The sequence below is a fragment of the Mastigoproctus giganteus genome, chromosome 7 (assembly GCF_048544385.1).
Source record: "Mastigoproctus giganteus isolate SK-2022 chromosome 7, ASM4854438v1, whole genome shotgun sequence".
NCBI lineage: Eukaryota > Metazoa > Arthropoda > Arachnida > Uropygi > Thelyphonidae > Mastigoproctus > Mastigoproctus giganteus.
In genome coordinates this window covers 134,766,384-134,783,692 of record NC_143581.1, presented here as the reverse complement: position 1 = coordinate 134,783,692, position 17,309 = coordinate 134,766,384, and positions in this window count along the sequence as shown.

Below are 17,309 nucleotides of genomic sequence, written 5' to 3'. Positions count from 1 at the left end.
TGGGGGTCTCTGAGAAGCTTTGTTTGACACATCTATTCGAAGTTTGCAGGCAGAGGAATGGTCAAGCGTCTAGCATACAGGTTCTGGGCAAACTTGGTGAACGCTATATATGAGGCTTCATCTTCCAGTAAGTAGTGTTCCCGGTTTTTGGGATTAAGGCGCACTTGGATGTTAATTCAACACGAAGATCTTCATAAAATTCGCAATCATACATCTGGTGTCCCCAGGTCTCCACAGAGCCGCATGCACACATTGGGTTGTTTTCAAGTCCGAGAAGGTGTAATTTGTGGCGGATCGCTCCACGTCCTGTTAGGAGATACGTGCTGTACAATACAGGGCAAAGCCATACCGGATACTGTGGGTATATTTGTTGTAGATCGGGGAGGAACCTCCGCGTGTCTTCCCCTTTTGTGGAGGTCGTCCAGCGCTGCTGCCATATCGATCGCAAATAGATCTGGAGTCTTTTCTTCTCCACTGTCCGATTTGCAGTTGGGTCTGTGGTGTGATCCTGGAAGGTACTTGGATTTCCGCGTCTAAGCTGCTGTAACATGCCTGGGCGAATCACTTCAAGATCAAGAGGGAGGGTCCCAGTGAGTACTTGCAGCAGTGCTCGTGAAGTGAGCATTTATAAATCGAGCATCCAAAGTGGGAACAGCTTGGTGGAACAAGCTTATCTTGTTCCACCAAGTAAGCAAAAAGTCCGCAACCACAACCAAGAAAATATTTTTCTATGGTCTGAATTGGATCTGTTCGCCCTACTTGCAACTAATCTGGGTGACGAGTGTTTTTCCTACATAACGTTCCTACCTTGCTTCTGTGGACACGACAGGGGCGATTGAATTTTTCATTCCTGGAACGTCGGAAGAATATCTACACATCGGAAAATGTCATCGGAATATGCCTCAAAGTACAGCTTACATAGGCCGATGGTGTGTCTGCGTGGGTAGCACAGTGGTACCGCCACCGTCCTCCCCACACCGGGTGGAAAAGGCCCGGGTTCGAATCCCGTCGATGACGGGAGGAACTTTAGTGGGCTTTTTTCACTCCGTGGCTGAGTTAGTCGGTCTCAGGCGTAGATAGCAAGGTTTTTTCCCTCAGAAACTGAGGTTTTTTCGTCCAGCAAAACAGGCAAATCGACCAGAGAACACACGCAATTTACAGACACGAATACGGGTTAATGTAATTTCATTTACGGGTAACCCTAATACAGTAAAATAAAAAAAAATAGGCCGATGGTAAAGATGTGCAAAAGAATGTGGGTGTTGTTAATAATTTCTTTCACTCTCTTTTTAGCCGCGTTGATCTTTTTGTGCAAGATAAGCTTGTCAACCAACCCAGCTTCAGGTACGTAAACTTATAAAGCCTATTTTGAAAAGTTTCTGAACTTTGACAGCGGTAAATACTCTCAACTATATACAGAGCTGCTTGTTAAAGACAATGTTTGCGATGTTTTCTCGAGCTGATAGCGGCATGCATCAACAGAAGAAGTATTTTTCAAAATCGAAAAACTGTTGACCTGTTGGGTCGTCTCAGACTAGATTTGTTCAACCAAGCCAGACATATCGTTAACAACCTGTCACTTTGCCTCGAAATGGTTTGTAGTTCGCTGGAATTTTGTCTGTTATCTCTACATGCCACTGGGAAAATACACATATCAGAGGCATGTATTTTTGTCAACATAGTTAGGTTAAATCCGCAGATTCAGCTTGCTGACATGACTGTTTTAGAATAGAATCCGCTTGTTTATCCGTCAATGGTACTTATTGTTTTGTTCCCAAAGGGAGGAGCCGTTCAACCCGACAATGTATATCTGGGCCAGATTACAGCCTGTCTAAATGTAGACGGACTGGAACCTGGTATTGACGAGTGAAATGTTCAATGGATCATTTAAAAGCAACCCATTTAATTGTCACATTACAATTTGTGTTTACTTGCTTTTGACTACTGACAGTGTTCAGTGTCCATCGTTACCGCATACGCCCGATTACAAGAACGGACATTACACAAGGTCTTACATCTCCCTTTTTACAGCTCTAAACATGTGGAACTTAGACTCTGGAAAGGATGTATTGTATTTGTAATACTCAGAAAGCAACGTCCTTTATGCTTTTTTCAATTTAACACCAGATCAGAATGCAGTCAGGGAACATGTGGGCTTTACACATCTTAAGGCGCAATTCCTCTGAGGCAACACTGAACGACAACAGATGTGCTACATGTTTCCTAGTGTTGCCTGTTTCTAGGTGTACGACTATGGGCCGCAATGTCGCATGCGGAATTTGACTCCACGTGTCGCATGCGGAATTTGACTCCACGTGTCGCATGCGATATGTCGTCTATGCTTTGAAGCATGCATCTCAACGATTCCATGGAGGCAACTTCAGTTTGGTGCATCGTGTCTTTACAAACAGTCGCGGCGGCTGCATATTTGGTAATAGCTTTGAATCGTAGAAAAAAGAGAAAGCCACGGTGGTGAAGAAGAGAATTATATGTTGGTGGTGAAGAAGCTCAGAATGATAAGAATTTAGCCAAAGGACATCTACAATTACCTCAATCACAACCACTTCCTGGTAGCAATAAGTTATCGCCTTATGTAATATTGACGGATGATGCGTTCCCTCTGCAGGAACACATCATGAAACCCTTTAGCGGCTACCAGGACAAAGGCTCTTGTCAGAGACAATACAATTATGGACATTCTCGCTCTGGCAGAGTAGTGGAAAATACTTTTGTGTTTCTATCATCTGTGTTTCGTGTATTTAGAAAACCACTAATGATTAATGTGAAAAACTCTGAAATCATCACAACAACATGCATTTATCTTAATAACTTTTTGAGAAGGATAAAACATCGCGATCGCTATACTCTCCTCAAGGAACCTTTGACCATGAAACACGAGATGGAATTCCGGGATCATGGAGGGCAGTTATCCAAGGCGATACTGGTCTGCAGTATTTGCAACATAGAGCACGGAGGGCAACTTTTGAAGCTAAAGAAGTGAGAAACGAATTTATGAAATATTTTCAATCAGATGAAGGAAGTGTGCCTTGGCAGAACCATTATGCCGAACTTTTATACGTACTATTCAAATATATAATTATTCAAATTAAGGTAATTAAGTTTTAAATTAAAAAAACTCACCACAAAGTCGATGTGCCTAGATAAACAATGTTGATCTAGGCACATCGACGTCCAATAAAAAACTCAAAAGCTCAAATGCAAACCATTTCCCTTTTTTGCTAGGAGATGAACCACTCTTCTTTAATTGTAGTTTTTTTCGCTCACGATGGAAAGCTGAACGCGAATTCTTGATTTTCTTTTTCACATCAGTCATACTACAATCGTATTTACTCGCTGACTGCTTCAGCTTATCAATTTTTACTCTGTTGTCTTTATAATCACTAATTTGATTATTCCATAACTCTGGTGAATTATGATAATCTTCAATAAAAAAAGGTAGTGTTTTTCAATATTCCACTCCATGTCGCACGATACAAGTCGCACCGATCCGCCGACTGTTGGATAACGACGACATTGTGCGACACGTGGAAACTTGTCGGGAGGTTACGCATGTGCCCCGGCAACAACAATCAACACGTAGCATGCTGCAAAGATACTTGCTTCTTGTCGCTTCGTGTTCCTTCGATTGAAAGACTGTGTGTAGCATGCGTCAATGTCGCATGCTACACACAGTCTTCATGTCTGGAACTCGGTGGGACAACGAGCACACCAATGGTCCCCCAGAAAAAGGAGATGTGACTAGAGCGCCGCTGAAGACTGCTGGTATCGGACATGGGGATTTCATGGGCATTTTATCATGCTGAAAGGAGACAAAGTTTGGCATTTTGAGGAGAGGCATAAGTCTTTATTTGGTGGCTTCTTAAAAATGAATAATGTTAGATGGTTAGCCTTCACTGGGTGTTGTGGAAATATACAAAAGGGAAAGTGCATGTGTCATCTCCGATCACATGTTTAGTGAAGGAAAATCCAAACTTCTTTGATACAGAGTTTTCCAGGAGATGAGAAGTTCGTTTGTCTCTTTCAGTCTGAAAACGGCCCATCAACTGAAACATTTACATTTTGGCCCTTTGCTGCAGCTGTCATAATGTCCAAGTTGGCTAACCTGGCGTCTTTGGCATTCAGAGTCACACCCCCTGCATTTAGTCACTATTCGTCCTCCTCGGATTCTGAAGTAATAAGACTTGGAAACCATGGAAGCAAAGTTGACGATGTGCTCACCGACTAATTCGTCTAGTTCCCCAAGGAAGTGACCGATAGGTGGACATGCATTGGCTGGTTTACAGGTTTATACCAAACTATCAGTATCACAACAAATTATTCGTTGGTGTAGAGGGGCCATAGCTTTGTACAGCTTTATCAAACCATAGGAAGCAACGAAGGAACCATGACAGTACGGTTCCTCCATCCCCGCGATTGGCTAGAATTCAGCCAGCATTATATCCTCCGTTACTAACTGGCCTCGCGAATGACCTTGGTCTAATCTCAGAAAAGATCTACAACGCTTTCATATGTGTAATAGTCCTCTTTGCTTTCATGGAAAGGCATCCTCACAGTGAATTCAGGCATAATTTAGCAAGTGCACGCTTTGTGGGGTTTGCTTGCCTTTATTTCGACCCTATCCATGCTATGCCCTCTTTATTATTGAAATCAAGAATGTAAGCATCAGGGTCTACCCCCCTCAGGCAATCCTGCTGCTTCCTGCTTAATTTTAAGAAGCTATCCATGTAGCCACCAAATAAAGATTTATGCCACTCTTCAAAATGCTAAACTTCGTAGATTAGCATTAGTAGAGGCATATGATGCAAGAAAGAAAGCTTATGCAGCATCAGCCAAAAGAAAAAAAAACACTCCCATTTTATCCCATTACCAGCAGGGCAAGGTGTCTCAAAATGGAAAGTGAAATGCGATGTGCTACCACAGATAAAATTATGGATAGGATAGGATTTTCGGTCAATGAAAGAAGGTCATTAATATAGAAGAGGAAAAGAGTGGGGGAAAGAACTGAACCTCGGGGGACACCGGCATTAGTGGAGAAATTAGAAGACAGAGAGCCATCTATCATCACCCTCAGTGAGTGATCAGAGAGAAAACTGGATAACCAATTACAAAAAGCAGTTGGGAAACCATAAGATGGAAGCTTGTTTAGAAGACCTTTATGCCAAACATGATCAAAAGATTTTGAGAAGTCTAGAGCAGCTGCTTATGTTTCACCGAACTTTTCACTGAATTTGTCCATAAATGGGTAACATAAGCAAGAATATCACGAGTGGATCGACAATGTCGGAATCCATACCGGCGATCATTGAGTAAACGGAGGAGTTATAGGTAATTTAAGAGTTGGCGGCTAATTGATTTCTACATGACTTTACAAAGAGAAGAATAATTGCAATGTGACGGTAATTGGATGGGAGGGATTTGTCACCCTTGTTAGGAACTGGCTGGATATGAGGAAATTTCCAAACAGAAGGAATAACACCTTTTCAACAAGAATGTGAAAAAACGCGGCAGAGAATAGGAATAAGTTTAGGAGCACAGGTTTTCAGAACAAGTGGAGAAATACCATCAGGTCCATGAGCTTTCTTATCATCAAGATTCGTCAAAATCCTTCTGACATCATTTTGATGGAAGACCACAGGAGGCATTGAATTGAGCGTTTTGGGAACGCAGGTGGATGCAGAATCCTCAAAATTTGCGACCAATAGGTTTAGAAAGAGACCAGTATGCTCAGCTAGCATTAGGGCAAGAAGCAAGTTTTCTACTCTTAGCCTGTTCAAAATCTAGTTTGGACTGATTAATGGGTAAGACAGGCAAAAAAATGCTGATGTGGCATGACCACCCTGGCATGGATAATTCCAAAGTATGCCTCTGGACGATTGTCGAAGTCGTTAATGATGACTTTAGGGTGGTTGCGTGGAAATATTCCGTATTTACACACCCACGGATGCAACGAGCCGAAATCGACATTACGAATCTCCTCGTTATCCACCAGCTAGTGGTAGAGTTTAAAGCAGTCAACTCTGTCACCTCTGAGAGCACTACGGGCCATAATCGATTTGTGTGTTGTGAAAGCTGCAGCAAACCCCTTCATAGCTGAGTCGTTTTTCTGTTGGGTGTCAAATTGGAATTCCCAGACGGAACCTACTACTTCATACCCTTGAGGCCTGATGAAAGTCTCATGGTCCATAGTTTCATCGTACAGGAATGCAATCATCTTTTTTCTCTGTGTCTGTAAAGTGTTAGGTCTAAAACTTTTCTTGCACCCACAATAGTAACAGCCATAATACTCGTAAGCAGTGTTACCACGAATCCCATCTATTAAAAAAGGTTCTACTCGAACTTCCCCTCCCTGTGAACGAGCACATTGAATTTTAATGCTGTTCTGTCGTTCCAACCATTAAAGCCAGGCCAACGCTTTATGACTGTGTATTTGTGGTTATGTATCGACCTGGGGGCAGGACCGCCATTATGTTTGGCGGTCCTGCCCCCAGGTCCATACATAACCACAAATACACAGAGTCATGGGGGCAGGACCGCCATTGTGTTTGGTTCTAGAACGTTGCAGGCAAAGATCCTACTAAAGGCCCCAGCGATAATTATGTCCTGACAGAAGGGGTCAACTTGCGAGACAGCTATAAAGAGAGAATGAAATTTGTTGCATGAATCTCGCGATACCCTAACGTCATCGAGGACATATGCCAATAATTTCGACTTCAGACCGTACATTTCGCGTGACTTCACATGGTACCATAACTCGAATTCCGTACACGTTTCTTTCGTCATGAATTCCGGATGAAAAAAATTTTGATCTGGAATTGCAGGCACATTTTCCGATGTGTCTACTTTCTGGAAATCATGAGGAAAGAACCCTAACAAAGCTCAGGCAGTTCAAACATTGATGGCAGCTTTTGGAGCAGCACTTTAAGGAAAGAGTATGAACCAGAAAGTCAATTTTTTACGAACTTAGAAAAATGCCCAAAATCTTCAACCCATCAAATTTCACGTGAGCTGTCATGTGATTCGTGAAGATATAAGAAAGTGTGAAGTACGTACCATGAAGGTTATGCGGCACTACTGGTACTTTCTTAATTTTCGCTTTGGTGTGTCAAATTTTTCAGCCCTCCCAGGCATGTTTCATTATCTCCCGGATGCCAAACAGTTTGTCCAAAAACTCCACCATGCAAGATTGGACCCAATATATGCACTCTTTGTCCCCAAAAAATCAACACAATGTACAGCAACATGTTCGCCATTTAAGGGAATTGTTTCTGTATCGAAGTAAATTACAGAAACAGAATTTTTTCGGTCCTCCGGTTTTTGAACAAAAGAGTGGTTTGGGCTTGGGCACAATCTTGCATTGACTACAGTATTCTGGAATTTTTCATTCATGTGCATTTGTAGTGAGATAGGTGCAAAAACAAATGCAGCAGCGATGCAGTTCTGAGCAAGTATTTGTTTACCCGGTGACAATCCAAACATTCCTTGCCCTTGAAACACCTGCTGGTGACACTGCACAAAAGAAGGTTGCTTCCAGTATAATGGGCACAGTGCCAATTACAGGAGTGAAGACAAGTATCAGTCGAAAAGCATTGCTGATTCTTAAAAATCTTCAAACACAGTGGACAGTAATAGGCGAAACGAATCATAATGTCTGACTTGATGAAGGAAAATCTGTTTAGCGGTCTCGGGCAACGATAAATCGCTTCACACCTGCACACCACAAAAGTCACCACAATAATTATGAAGATACACTAGACATGAAGATACAAAAACCCTGGCGAAATACAGGCCAATAATCTGCCTCCCAAAGATGTAAAAGGTCGTGACAACATGCATAACCAAGAAGATATCAGACCACTTAGAGAGTCAGAACATAATGGCCGAAAAGCAGAAAGAATGCAAGCAGAGGAGCAAAGGATGAAAGGACCATTTAACCATAGATTATGGAGCAAGCTTTCAAAAAGCACAGCAAAATTATGCACTGGCTACATCGATTACCACAAGGCATGTGACTCTGTACCTCATAACTGGCTAATAGAGACCCTGAAGATCAACAAGGTCAATCTGATAGTGACAAACTTCCTAGGAGCAACAATGGTGAAATGGAGTACCAACATTAAGGTTGAGAACATAGTGACATAGTGACATAGTGTTTTTTGACAAGCGGCACTGGTGCTTTCGCACAACGCCGCATTTGAATCTCTTGTGAAGTAAGACAGTACAGTACTGTCAAGGCCAGATAGCATATATTAGTGTATGTTCATGTTTGCTTAGTTCGGGTTATGTTGTTCATCTGGCCGCTTCGCCTAGTGTCCGTGGAACACCACAGACCGCTAGTTACCATCACTGGCACTGGGAGCGGGACCAGGTATGTGGGAAGAGAACTCTGGCTGGCCGACCCTGGGATTCGCCTGAGCTTCCCAGGGGGAGCCAAAAAAAAAAAAAATAATAAAAAAAAAAAAAAATAATAATAAAAAAAATAAATAAATAAAAAAAAAAAATAATAAAAAAAAAATAAATAAATAAAAAAATAATAATAAAAAAAAAATAAATAAATAAATAAAAAATAAATATAAAAAAATATAAAAAAATAAAATAAAATAAAAAATAAATAAATAATAATAAAAAAATAAAAAATAAATAAATAAATAAAATAAAATAAAAATAAATAAAAAAATTTTTTTTTCTTTTTTTTTTTTTTTTTTTTGAAATAGGAGAAGGGGTGAGAGATTGAGGTGAAGAAAGAAGGTAAGCAGAAGAAAGAGGGCGAGGTAGGGTGGGCTCCCCCCTACAAAGGGGAGCCCACCCTACTTCTTTCTTCTGCTTTTCTCTTCTTCCTGAGGTAGGGTGGGCTCCCCTAAGGGGGGATTCATGAAGCTCGAGGATTGCTTGGAGTTCTTGTGTCTATTGTAGAAAAGTCCTTTTTGGGTTCGTGGGTTTGTCAGATAGTTTCCTTTGTGAACGTCGAGAGATTCCTGTTAGGTCAGGATAAAGATCACTATCCTGTTTGTGTTTTCTTTGATTCCATTCAGGATATGTTCTGTGAATTGAATTTTGGGTTCATTATAAGATGGGGGTGTGTTGAACAGTTTGCTGTAGGTGAATTTGGCGCATTTCAAATACAGTCTGGGCAAAAGTAGTGAAGGCTTTGTAGTTGATTTCGTCAATTATGTAGAGATGTTCCTGCCCACTTGGTATATTTCCAGTTCTGGTAATTAGGAGACTTCTGGGTAAATCATAAAGAGGGCAATTATACATGAGGTGAATCCAGTCTTCATTGTCACCGCATGTGCAGAGAGGAGAATCGGTGAGACCCAGGGCATGCAGCTTGGCCCGAAACGATCCATGACCAGTGAGGAAGAACGAGACGTGAAGGCCTGGTGAGTACCACGGAGGAGGTTTTGGTGCAGTTATCAAAACTTGTGGAAGAAATCTTTTAGTTTAAGGTTGAGAACATTACAACCAGGCCAATCCCCGTTAAAAGAGGAATCTTTCAGAAAGATGCTGTGAGCCCACTATCGTTTTATCTAGCACTCAACCCGCTATCCATCATTCTTAATATAACCTCAAAGAAGGAAGAGAGAACCTATACACCCTCACCCACCTGATGTACATGGATGACATCAAGCTCTACGCGGCAACCGAAAAGCAACTCCAGCAACTACACCGGATCACCGAAGAATTCAGCATAGACATCAAAATGGAATATGGTCTAGAAAAATGCAAGACCCACACACTTCACCAGAGAAAATTAGTTCGCCGAAACTACCAGCTGCTGATTGGTAAAAAGATCGAAGCTATGACAGAAGGAGAGACCTACAAATACATAGGGATGATGCAGGGTGAGCAGTTGGAACACAAGGCAGTCAAGAAGTGCCTGAACAAAAATATCATCAAAGACTCAGAAGCCTGCTGAAAGCAAAATTGAATGGAGGGAACACAGTTTAAGCCATAAACACCTATGCAGCTCCAGTAATAACATACACATTCGGGGTCATAGATTGGACTAACATAGAGCTAGAAGATATCATGTGAAAGACAAGGACAATGATGACCAAGAGTCACCAACACCACCCGAAGCCAGCAGTGGAGAGAATAACAATACCTCGGAAAGAGGGAGGAAGGGGCTTGATAGACCTGACAGAAAAATAGAAAACAGCGATAGGTAACCTGAAGGATTACTTCGAGAACAACACAGCACCACTCCATCGGGCCATAAGGAATATAGATAAGTGGTATACCCCACTCAACTTAAGCGAGGTACCTCCTCCCACCCAGAGGGCACAACAAACGAAGTTAGAAAGATGGACAAAGAAGACACTCCATGGCAGACACTACAGTGACCTCCTTCAAGATCGCATCGACAACACTGCTTCCAATGCAATGCTCACAAGCGGGACACTCTTCCCAGAGACTGAAGGATTCATGGTGCCAACCAAGACCAGAAACTATAGAAAATACATCGAAAAGGAGCCCATATGTCAGATGACACATGTCGATGATGCCACCTGGCCTCAGAAACGATCCAACACATCACCGTGGGATGCAAGGTGATCACCCAGACTGAGTACCCTCATAGACACGACCAGGTAGCCAGGATAATACATCAGAAGCTAGTTAGGAAATACCAGTTGACCAAAGAAAGTGTACCATACTACAAGTACGAACCCCAGGCAGTACTAGAGACCCGAAACCACAAGCTGTACTGGGACCGTGCCATAATAACGGATAAGACCATACCACACAACAGACTGGACATCACCCTTGTGGACAAGATGGAAAAGTCTACCTACCTGATTGACATAGCGGTGCCCAACACCAGTAATGTTTAGAAAACCCATGAGGAAAAAATTAGAAAGTACATGAACCTGAGACATGAAGTCAAGGAGATGTGGCATATGCAAGAAGTATTGACTATCCCAATGATTGTGTCAACAACTGGTATGGTACCAAAGACCCTACATAGCAGCCTAGCAGCAATAGGTCTCCCAAGGAACTCCAGAAAGTTGCAATCCTGAACATCTGTAAGATTGTCAGAGATTTCGTCGATCGTTAGTAACAATAGACATTACAACCACCCTGTGTACTTGTTAGCAGTATCTGTCACGGAATGTAATCCCCAATCAAAGAAAAATAATATAAGCAACAATAATAATAATAAGGGGCGCGATGACCCAGTGGTTGCGACACTGGACTACCAGCCTGATGGACCAGGGTTCGAGGATCGCCTTGGTGGAAGCGAACATGGCTCTATTACCCTGGGAGACCGATATAAGAAAAATATTAAAATAGAAAAAAAAAAACATTGCAAAAGTTACCCCATTGAACTTACCTTCCCCAAGGTCGGAGTGACGGCTAGTGTAGATAGTGGCGCCATCTGGTGTAACTCGCGAGAACTAACTAACTAAAAAAATAAATAAACCACTGGACATAAGCCGAAGCTAAACAAGTCCACCTCAATAGATGCATAATATCAATGATAAATATCATTCATACTGCGTCGAGTGTGGTGCAGGTTAAAGTCACTCGCGTTCAGGCCTTAGGCAGAGGGGTCGGTTCAAAAGCTGGAGACAGTCTCCCATGCAAGATAGTGGAGCAAGTGGCGCTGACCTCCGTAAGGCTACCACAAGAGAAGGGCAAGACCATCCAGTCCCACCAACTGGAAGTGTTTCCGCTGCAACTGTGCTAGTGACCACCCAGGAAGGAAGAAACCCATGAAGTGGAGCATTGAAATGAATACATACATCATGCGAGCATACTATGAAATAAATAGGCCAGAGACCGATATGACAATGTACAGATCGCGACTACATACCAAGTGGTTAGAACGATACCCGGATATTCAGGTCATGGAACAGCGATTAGCAGAGCAGAGCAGAGAAGGAGCATAGTCACGGAAACTAATAGTCCTGCCCTCTTGGAAAAAATCAAGCAGGATGTCAGCGATCTACTACAAATCACAAAGAATATGATCAATATGGAACCGGAGGAGGAACAGCAAGAAGAAATGCAACCCAGAATAGCTGAAGTGGACAGAGACGAAGTCATGCTATCCAGAATAGAAGACGAGTGGAAGAAGGCCCTAACAGAATCCGAAGGAATGGACCCCCACAAGAACCCACATGATACCTAAGCAGAGGCCAAATAAAATCCTGTGGAGAGTAATAAGTAACAGACCACCTCAATCGGCAAATAATGCCACATTACTTTGACAACAATGGTGCAATGCTGAAGGCTATCCACACAGACGTATAATGTGCTACCACAGCAGTCACTAGGATTAATGGAAAAGAAATGAGAGATCAGAAGCAGAACAGGAAAAAGAAGGAACCTTGGGAAAGAAAATTTCAGCAGAAGATAGAAGAATTAAGAGTCAAGATAGGTCAGTTGACCCACTACAAACAGGGTAATAGAAGTCAGAAATTGATTAGAAAGGTGAAGAGCATCCTCAAGAGAGATGATGCCCACAGCAAACATGAGACCAGAAATCAGAGATTAGGAGAATACTTAGATACACTAAAGCAGAACCTCCTCGCACTCAACAAGAGACCATACCAATACAGAGAGAGCTCTCAGAGGAAAATAAACAACTAAATCTTTGATGAAGACCAAAGAGCCTTCTATAGGAAACTGGGTGAACATGAGTAAGCACGAAACGGACCACTCGAGAAGAAGACGATCGAAGTGTTCTGGGGAATTATCTGGAGCAGTGAAGTAAGAAAAACCAGCAAAACACCCTGGATAGAAGTAGAACAGAAGAAAACGAAGGACATACAAGAGATGAGATAGTGGGAGATTCAAGAAGAAGAAGTAACACAGTCGATCAGGATCACCCACGAAGGGCGAACCCTGGGAATTGATAACATCCGTAACTCCTGGTTCAAGAAACTCATCTGCTCACACAAGCACCTAGCAGAGCAGCTCACTCAAATGATAAGACACCTGGTGACAATCCTAAAATTTCTCACTGAAGGAGTCACATATCTGAAGCCGAGAGATGAAGATACAAGAAACCCGGCGAAATACAGGCCAATCACATGCCTTCCAACAATGTACAAGATCCTGACCAGCTGCATAACTAAGAAGACAGACCACTTAGAGAGTCAGAACAGAATGGCCAAACAGCAGAAAGGATGTAAGAGGAGGAGGTAAGGATGCAAGGGCAGGGTCTCTATTAGCCAGTTACTGCATTACTGGCTAATAGAGACTCTGAAGATCTACAAGGACAATCCGATAGTGACAAACTTCCTAGGAGAAACAATGGTGAAATGGAGTACCAACATTAAGATTGAGAACATTACCACCAGGCCAATCCCCATTAGAAGAGGAATCTTTCAGGGAGATGCTCTGAGCACACTATGGTTCTGTCTAGCACTCAACCCGCTATCCACCATGCTCAACGGCAGCAAGTATGGATATAACCTCAAAGAAAGAAGAAAGAACCTGTACACCCTCACCCACCTGATACATGGGTGACATCAAGCTCTAGTCGGCAACCGAGAAGCAACTCCAGCAACTACTCCCGATCACTGAAGAATTCTGCAAGGACATCAGGATGGAATTTGGTGTAGAAAAATGCAAGACCCACACACTGCACCAGAGAAAATTAGTTGGCCTGAACTGCCAGCTGCTGACTGGTAAAGAGACCAAAGCTATGAGGAAAGGAGAAACCAACAAATATCTAGGAATGATGCAGGCTGAGCGTTTGGAACACAAGGAAATTAAGAAGTCCCTGACCGAAAAATATCATCAGAGACTCAGAAGCCTGTTGAAAGCAAAATTGAACAGAGGGAACACAGTTAACAATTCGGGGTCATAGATTGGACTAACATCGAGCTAGAAGATATCATGCGAAAGACACGGACAATGATGACCAAGAGTCGCCATCACCAACTGAAATCAGCAATGGAGAGAATAACCATACCTCGGAAAGAGGGCGGAATGGGCCTGATAGACCTGACAGAAAAACAGAAAACAGTGATAGTTAGCCTCAAGGACCATAAGGAAGATAGATAAGTGGTATACTCCACTCAACCTAAGCGAGCAAACCCCTCCCGCCCAAACGATACAAGAAACGAGATAGAAAGATGGGGAGAGAAGACACTCCATGGCAGACACTACAATGGTCTCCATTAAGATCGCATCGATAACATTGCTTCCAATGCAGGGCTCACAAGCGGGATGCTCTTCCCCGAGACTGAAGCGTGAATACTGGCCATCCAAGACCAGGTAATCAACACCCGAAACTATAGAAAATACATTTCAAAGGAGCCCGGAATGTCGGCTGACAAATGTCGACAATGCTACCTGGCCTCCACTGTTGTGTTGTATTTTTATCAATGATATTGATGAAGTATATCAGGCTTAGTGTCGAAGTTTGCAGATGATACAAAGGTTGGCAGGGTTGTTAATTACAGTAATGGCAGTGTGGTACTGCAACAGTATCTAGAAAATTTGGGCAGATGGGCTGAGAAGTGGCAACTAAAGTTTAACCTTGACAAATGTAAAGTACCTGCATATATGAAGAAGTAGCCCCAGAGAAACTTATCAACTATGCGGTACTACACTTAAGGTGGTAGAAAATGAAAAAGACCTGCGAGTAATTGTGCAGTCAGATGTAAAGTTTTCTGAGCAATGCAGAGAGGCTGCCAGGGCAGGTCATGGGGTTTTGTCAATTATATACAGAAATTTTGCTAGCAGGAAAAAGGATGGGATTGTCCCTTTGTATAAGGCAATAGTCAGGCCAAGCCTTGAGTACTGCGTACAGATCTGGAGGTCTCATTTTAGGAAGGATGTAGATTTGCTTGAGCATGTACAGAGAAGGGCAACAAGATTGGTGAGGGGAATGAAGGGATCCTCTTACCAAGAGAGGCGTAAGTAGTAGTAGTAGTAGCAGTACTAGTAGTAAAGTGTTCATTGTCTTACGGCCACAGGGGTTTCCCCATCTCCGTGTTGTGTACGGTGTTTGTGAAACACAGAACAATGTGAATGCCCGAGATTTTAAAAAGTGTAAGGTACATGTTTATGTTGTGTAGTGTCATATTGTGTTGTTCCTCTGACCTTTTAGCTATTGGGTCCCTAGTGGGAACCCCGTTGCCCAAACCTATCCACGAGGAGGCAGGTCAGGCAAAGAGGGATCACATTTGAAGTAAGTACTCTGGCAGGCCCTGCCACCTAATTTCCTAAGATTTCAGTGGCGAGGACCTAAAAATAAAAAATAAATAAAAAAATAATAAATAATAATAAAAAATATAAAAAAATAAAATAAAATAAAATAAAAAATAAATAAATAAAATGCATATTTAGTTAGAGTATGGGTGAAGACTGAGGAAGGGGGGACAGATAGAAATGTGGGGTGATAGGGAAGGCAACCCCAGAAGGTCAGTGGGGACTGGCCCCACCAGGAGAAAAAAGGGGGTGGCAGGGAGGGGGAGGAGACAGAAATCCTTCCTCTCCCTCTCCCTACCAGGGGAGGGGGGGATTAAAGTAAACCAAGTTAGGTTACCCGGTTCGGACTGCTAGTTGGCCAAGAAAAGCAGTTGACATCTAATGGCACGCCAGTGGCGTTGTCAATCTTTATCTAGGAGATTGTCTTATTGGTCACATCCGTGAGAGTCAAGTCCAGAAGTATACGAACCTTTTGTCTTTCTTCATCATCATCATGAACTTGGTCCGGCTTAGGTCTTTTAAGACCTGTTCCGTTGTAGCTCTTGGAGGTGGTCTTGATCTCGCCATCGTTGTCTTGGTCGACCCACATCTCTCTTGCCTGTAGGTTTGTAGTTAAAGGCTAATTTTGGGATCCGGTCTGGGTTCATTCTTTTTACATGGCTGATCCATTTTTCCTGATACCGTTTTATGTCATTTACTATGTTATCTACTTTTAATTTCTCGCGGATATCTATATTTCTTTGGTGGTCTAGTCTTGTAAAGCCTAATAATGGTCTTAAAAATTTCATTTGTGCTGCTTCTAGTTTGTGTGCATCTTTTTTATTTATGACCCAAGTCTCACAGTTGTAGAAGAGGGCTGGTTTTGAAGTGATGTTGTGCAGTCGTAATTTTGTTTCAGTTGTAATTTTTTTCCGAAGTGGCGTTTAATCGTTCCATTCATTTTATTATATTTTTGTAGTTTAATGTGGATGTCTTTCCCTCCATTTGATATTAAATTTCCCAAATAGGTGAAGTCAGATATTTGTTCTATTATTTTATCATCAATAACAATTTTGACTCTTTGTATGTTTTTTCCACATAATCCCATTGATTTTGTTTTTGAGGTGGAGATTTTCATCTCATACTTTTTACCTATTTTATTAAGTTCATTTGCTGCTATCTGTAGTTCATCTTCATATTTTGCCATTATAACTTGATCATCAGCATATAATATACAGTAGTTTGGATTTTATTCCTGTTGTTCAACTGTATTCCATTGTTAATTGTTTGTTTTCATTCTTTAAGAATTTTATTGATGTAGATATTAAATAAATTTGATGATAGACCACATCCTTGTTTCACTCCTTTATTGGTGTTAATTGGGTCTGATAGTTGGCCATTAGAATATTTTATACAGACTATTGAGTTTTTATATAGGCTTTGGATCACTTTCCCGAGTTGGGTTGGAATATTTTCTTCACGAAGAATCTACCAAAGTTTTTCCCGCTTTACATTGTCATATGTTTTTCATAATCAATAAGGAGCAGAAATGTTGGTAGATTGAATTCTCTTCTTTTCTCCAAAATTTGCTGTAGTGAGAAAATGGCATCTATTGTGCTTCTCCCTTTTCTGTACCCACATTGTTCTTCTTCTAAGAATTGTTTACTGTACTGTATTTATTAAGTTTATTCTTTAGTATATTAGAGTATAGCTTTGCAGCAGTTGACAGCAGTGCTGTCCCTCTGTAGTTGTTAGATTTATTTCTGAAACCTTTTTTGTGTAAATTGATTACTATTTCTGTTTTCCAATCTTTGGGTATCTGTTGCTTATGCCATATGATGTTAAATAATTTTAGTAGTGCGTTTTTTAGTAAGGTGCCCCCATATTTAAATAGTTCTACATTCAAATGGTCTATGCCTGGGCTTTTTCGATTTTTTGATTTTTGTAATATTAACTCTAGTTCTTCCATTGTTACATTTTCGTCATCTTTGGTTATCACAGATTCATCTTCCAATTCCCTATTGCCTGGATTATACCATAGTTTGGAACAGTGTTGCTTCCATTCTGCTTGGGAGATGGAGTTGGTTTTTATTTGATCATTTGTGTCTAGTTGTAATTTCTTAAAAATTTTAAAACCTATTCTC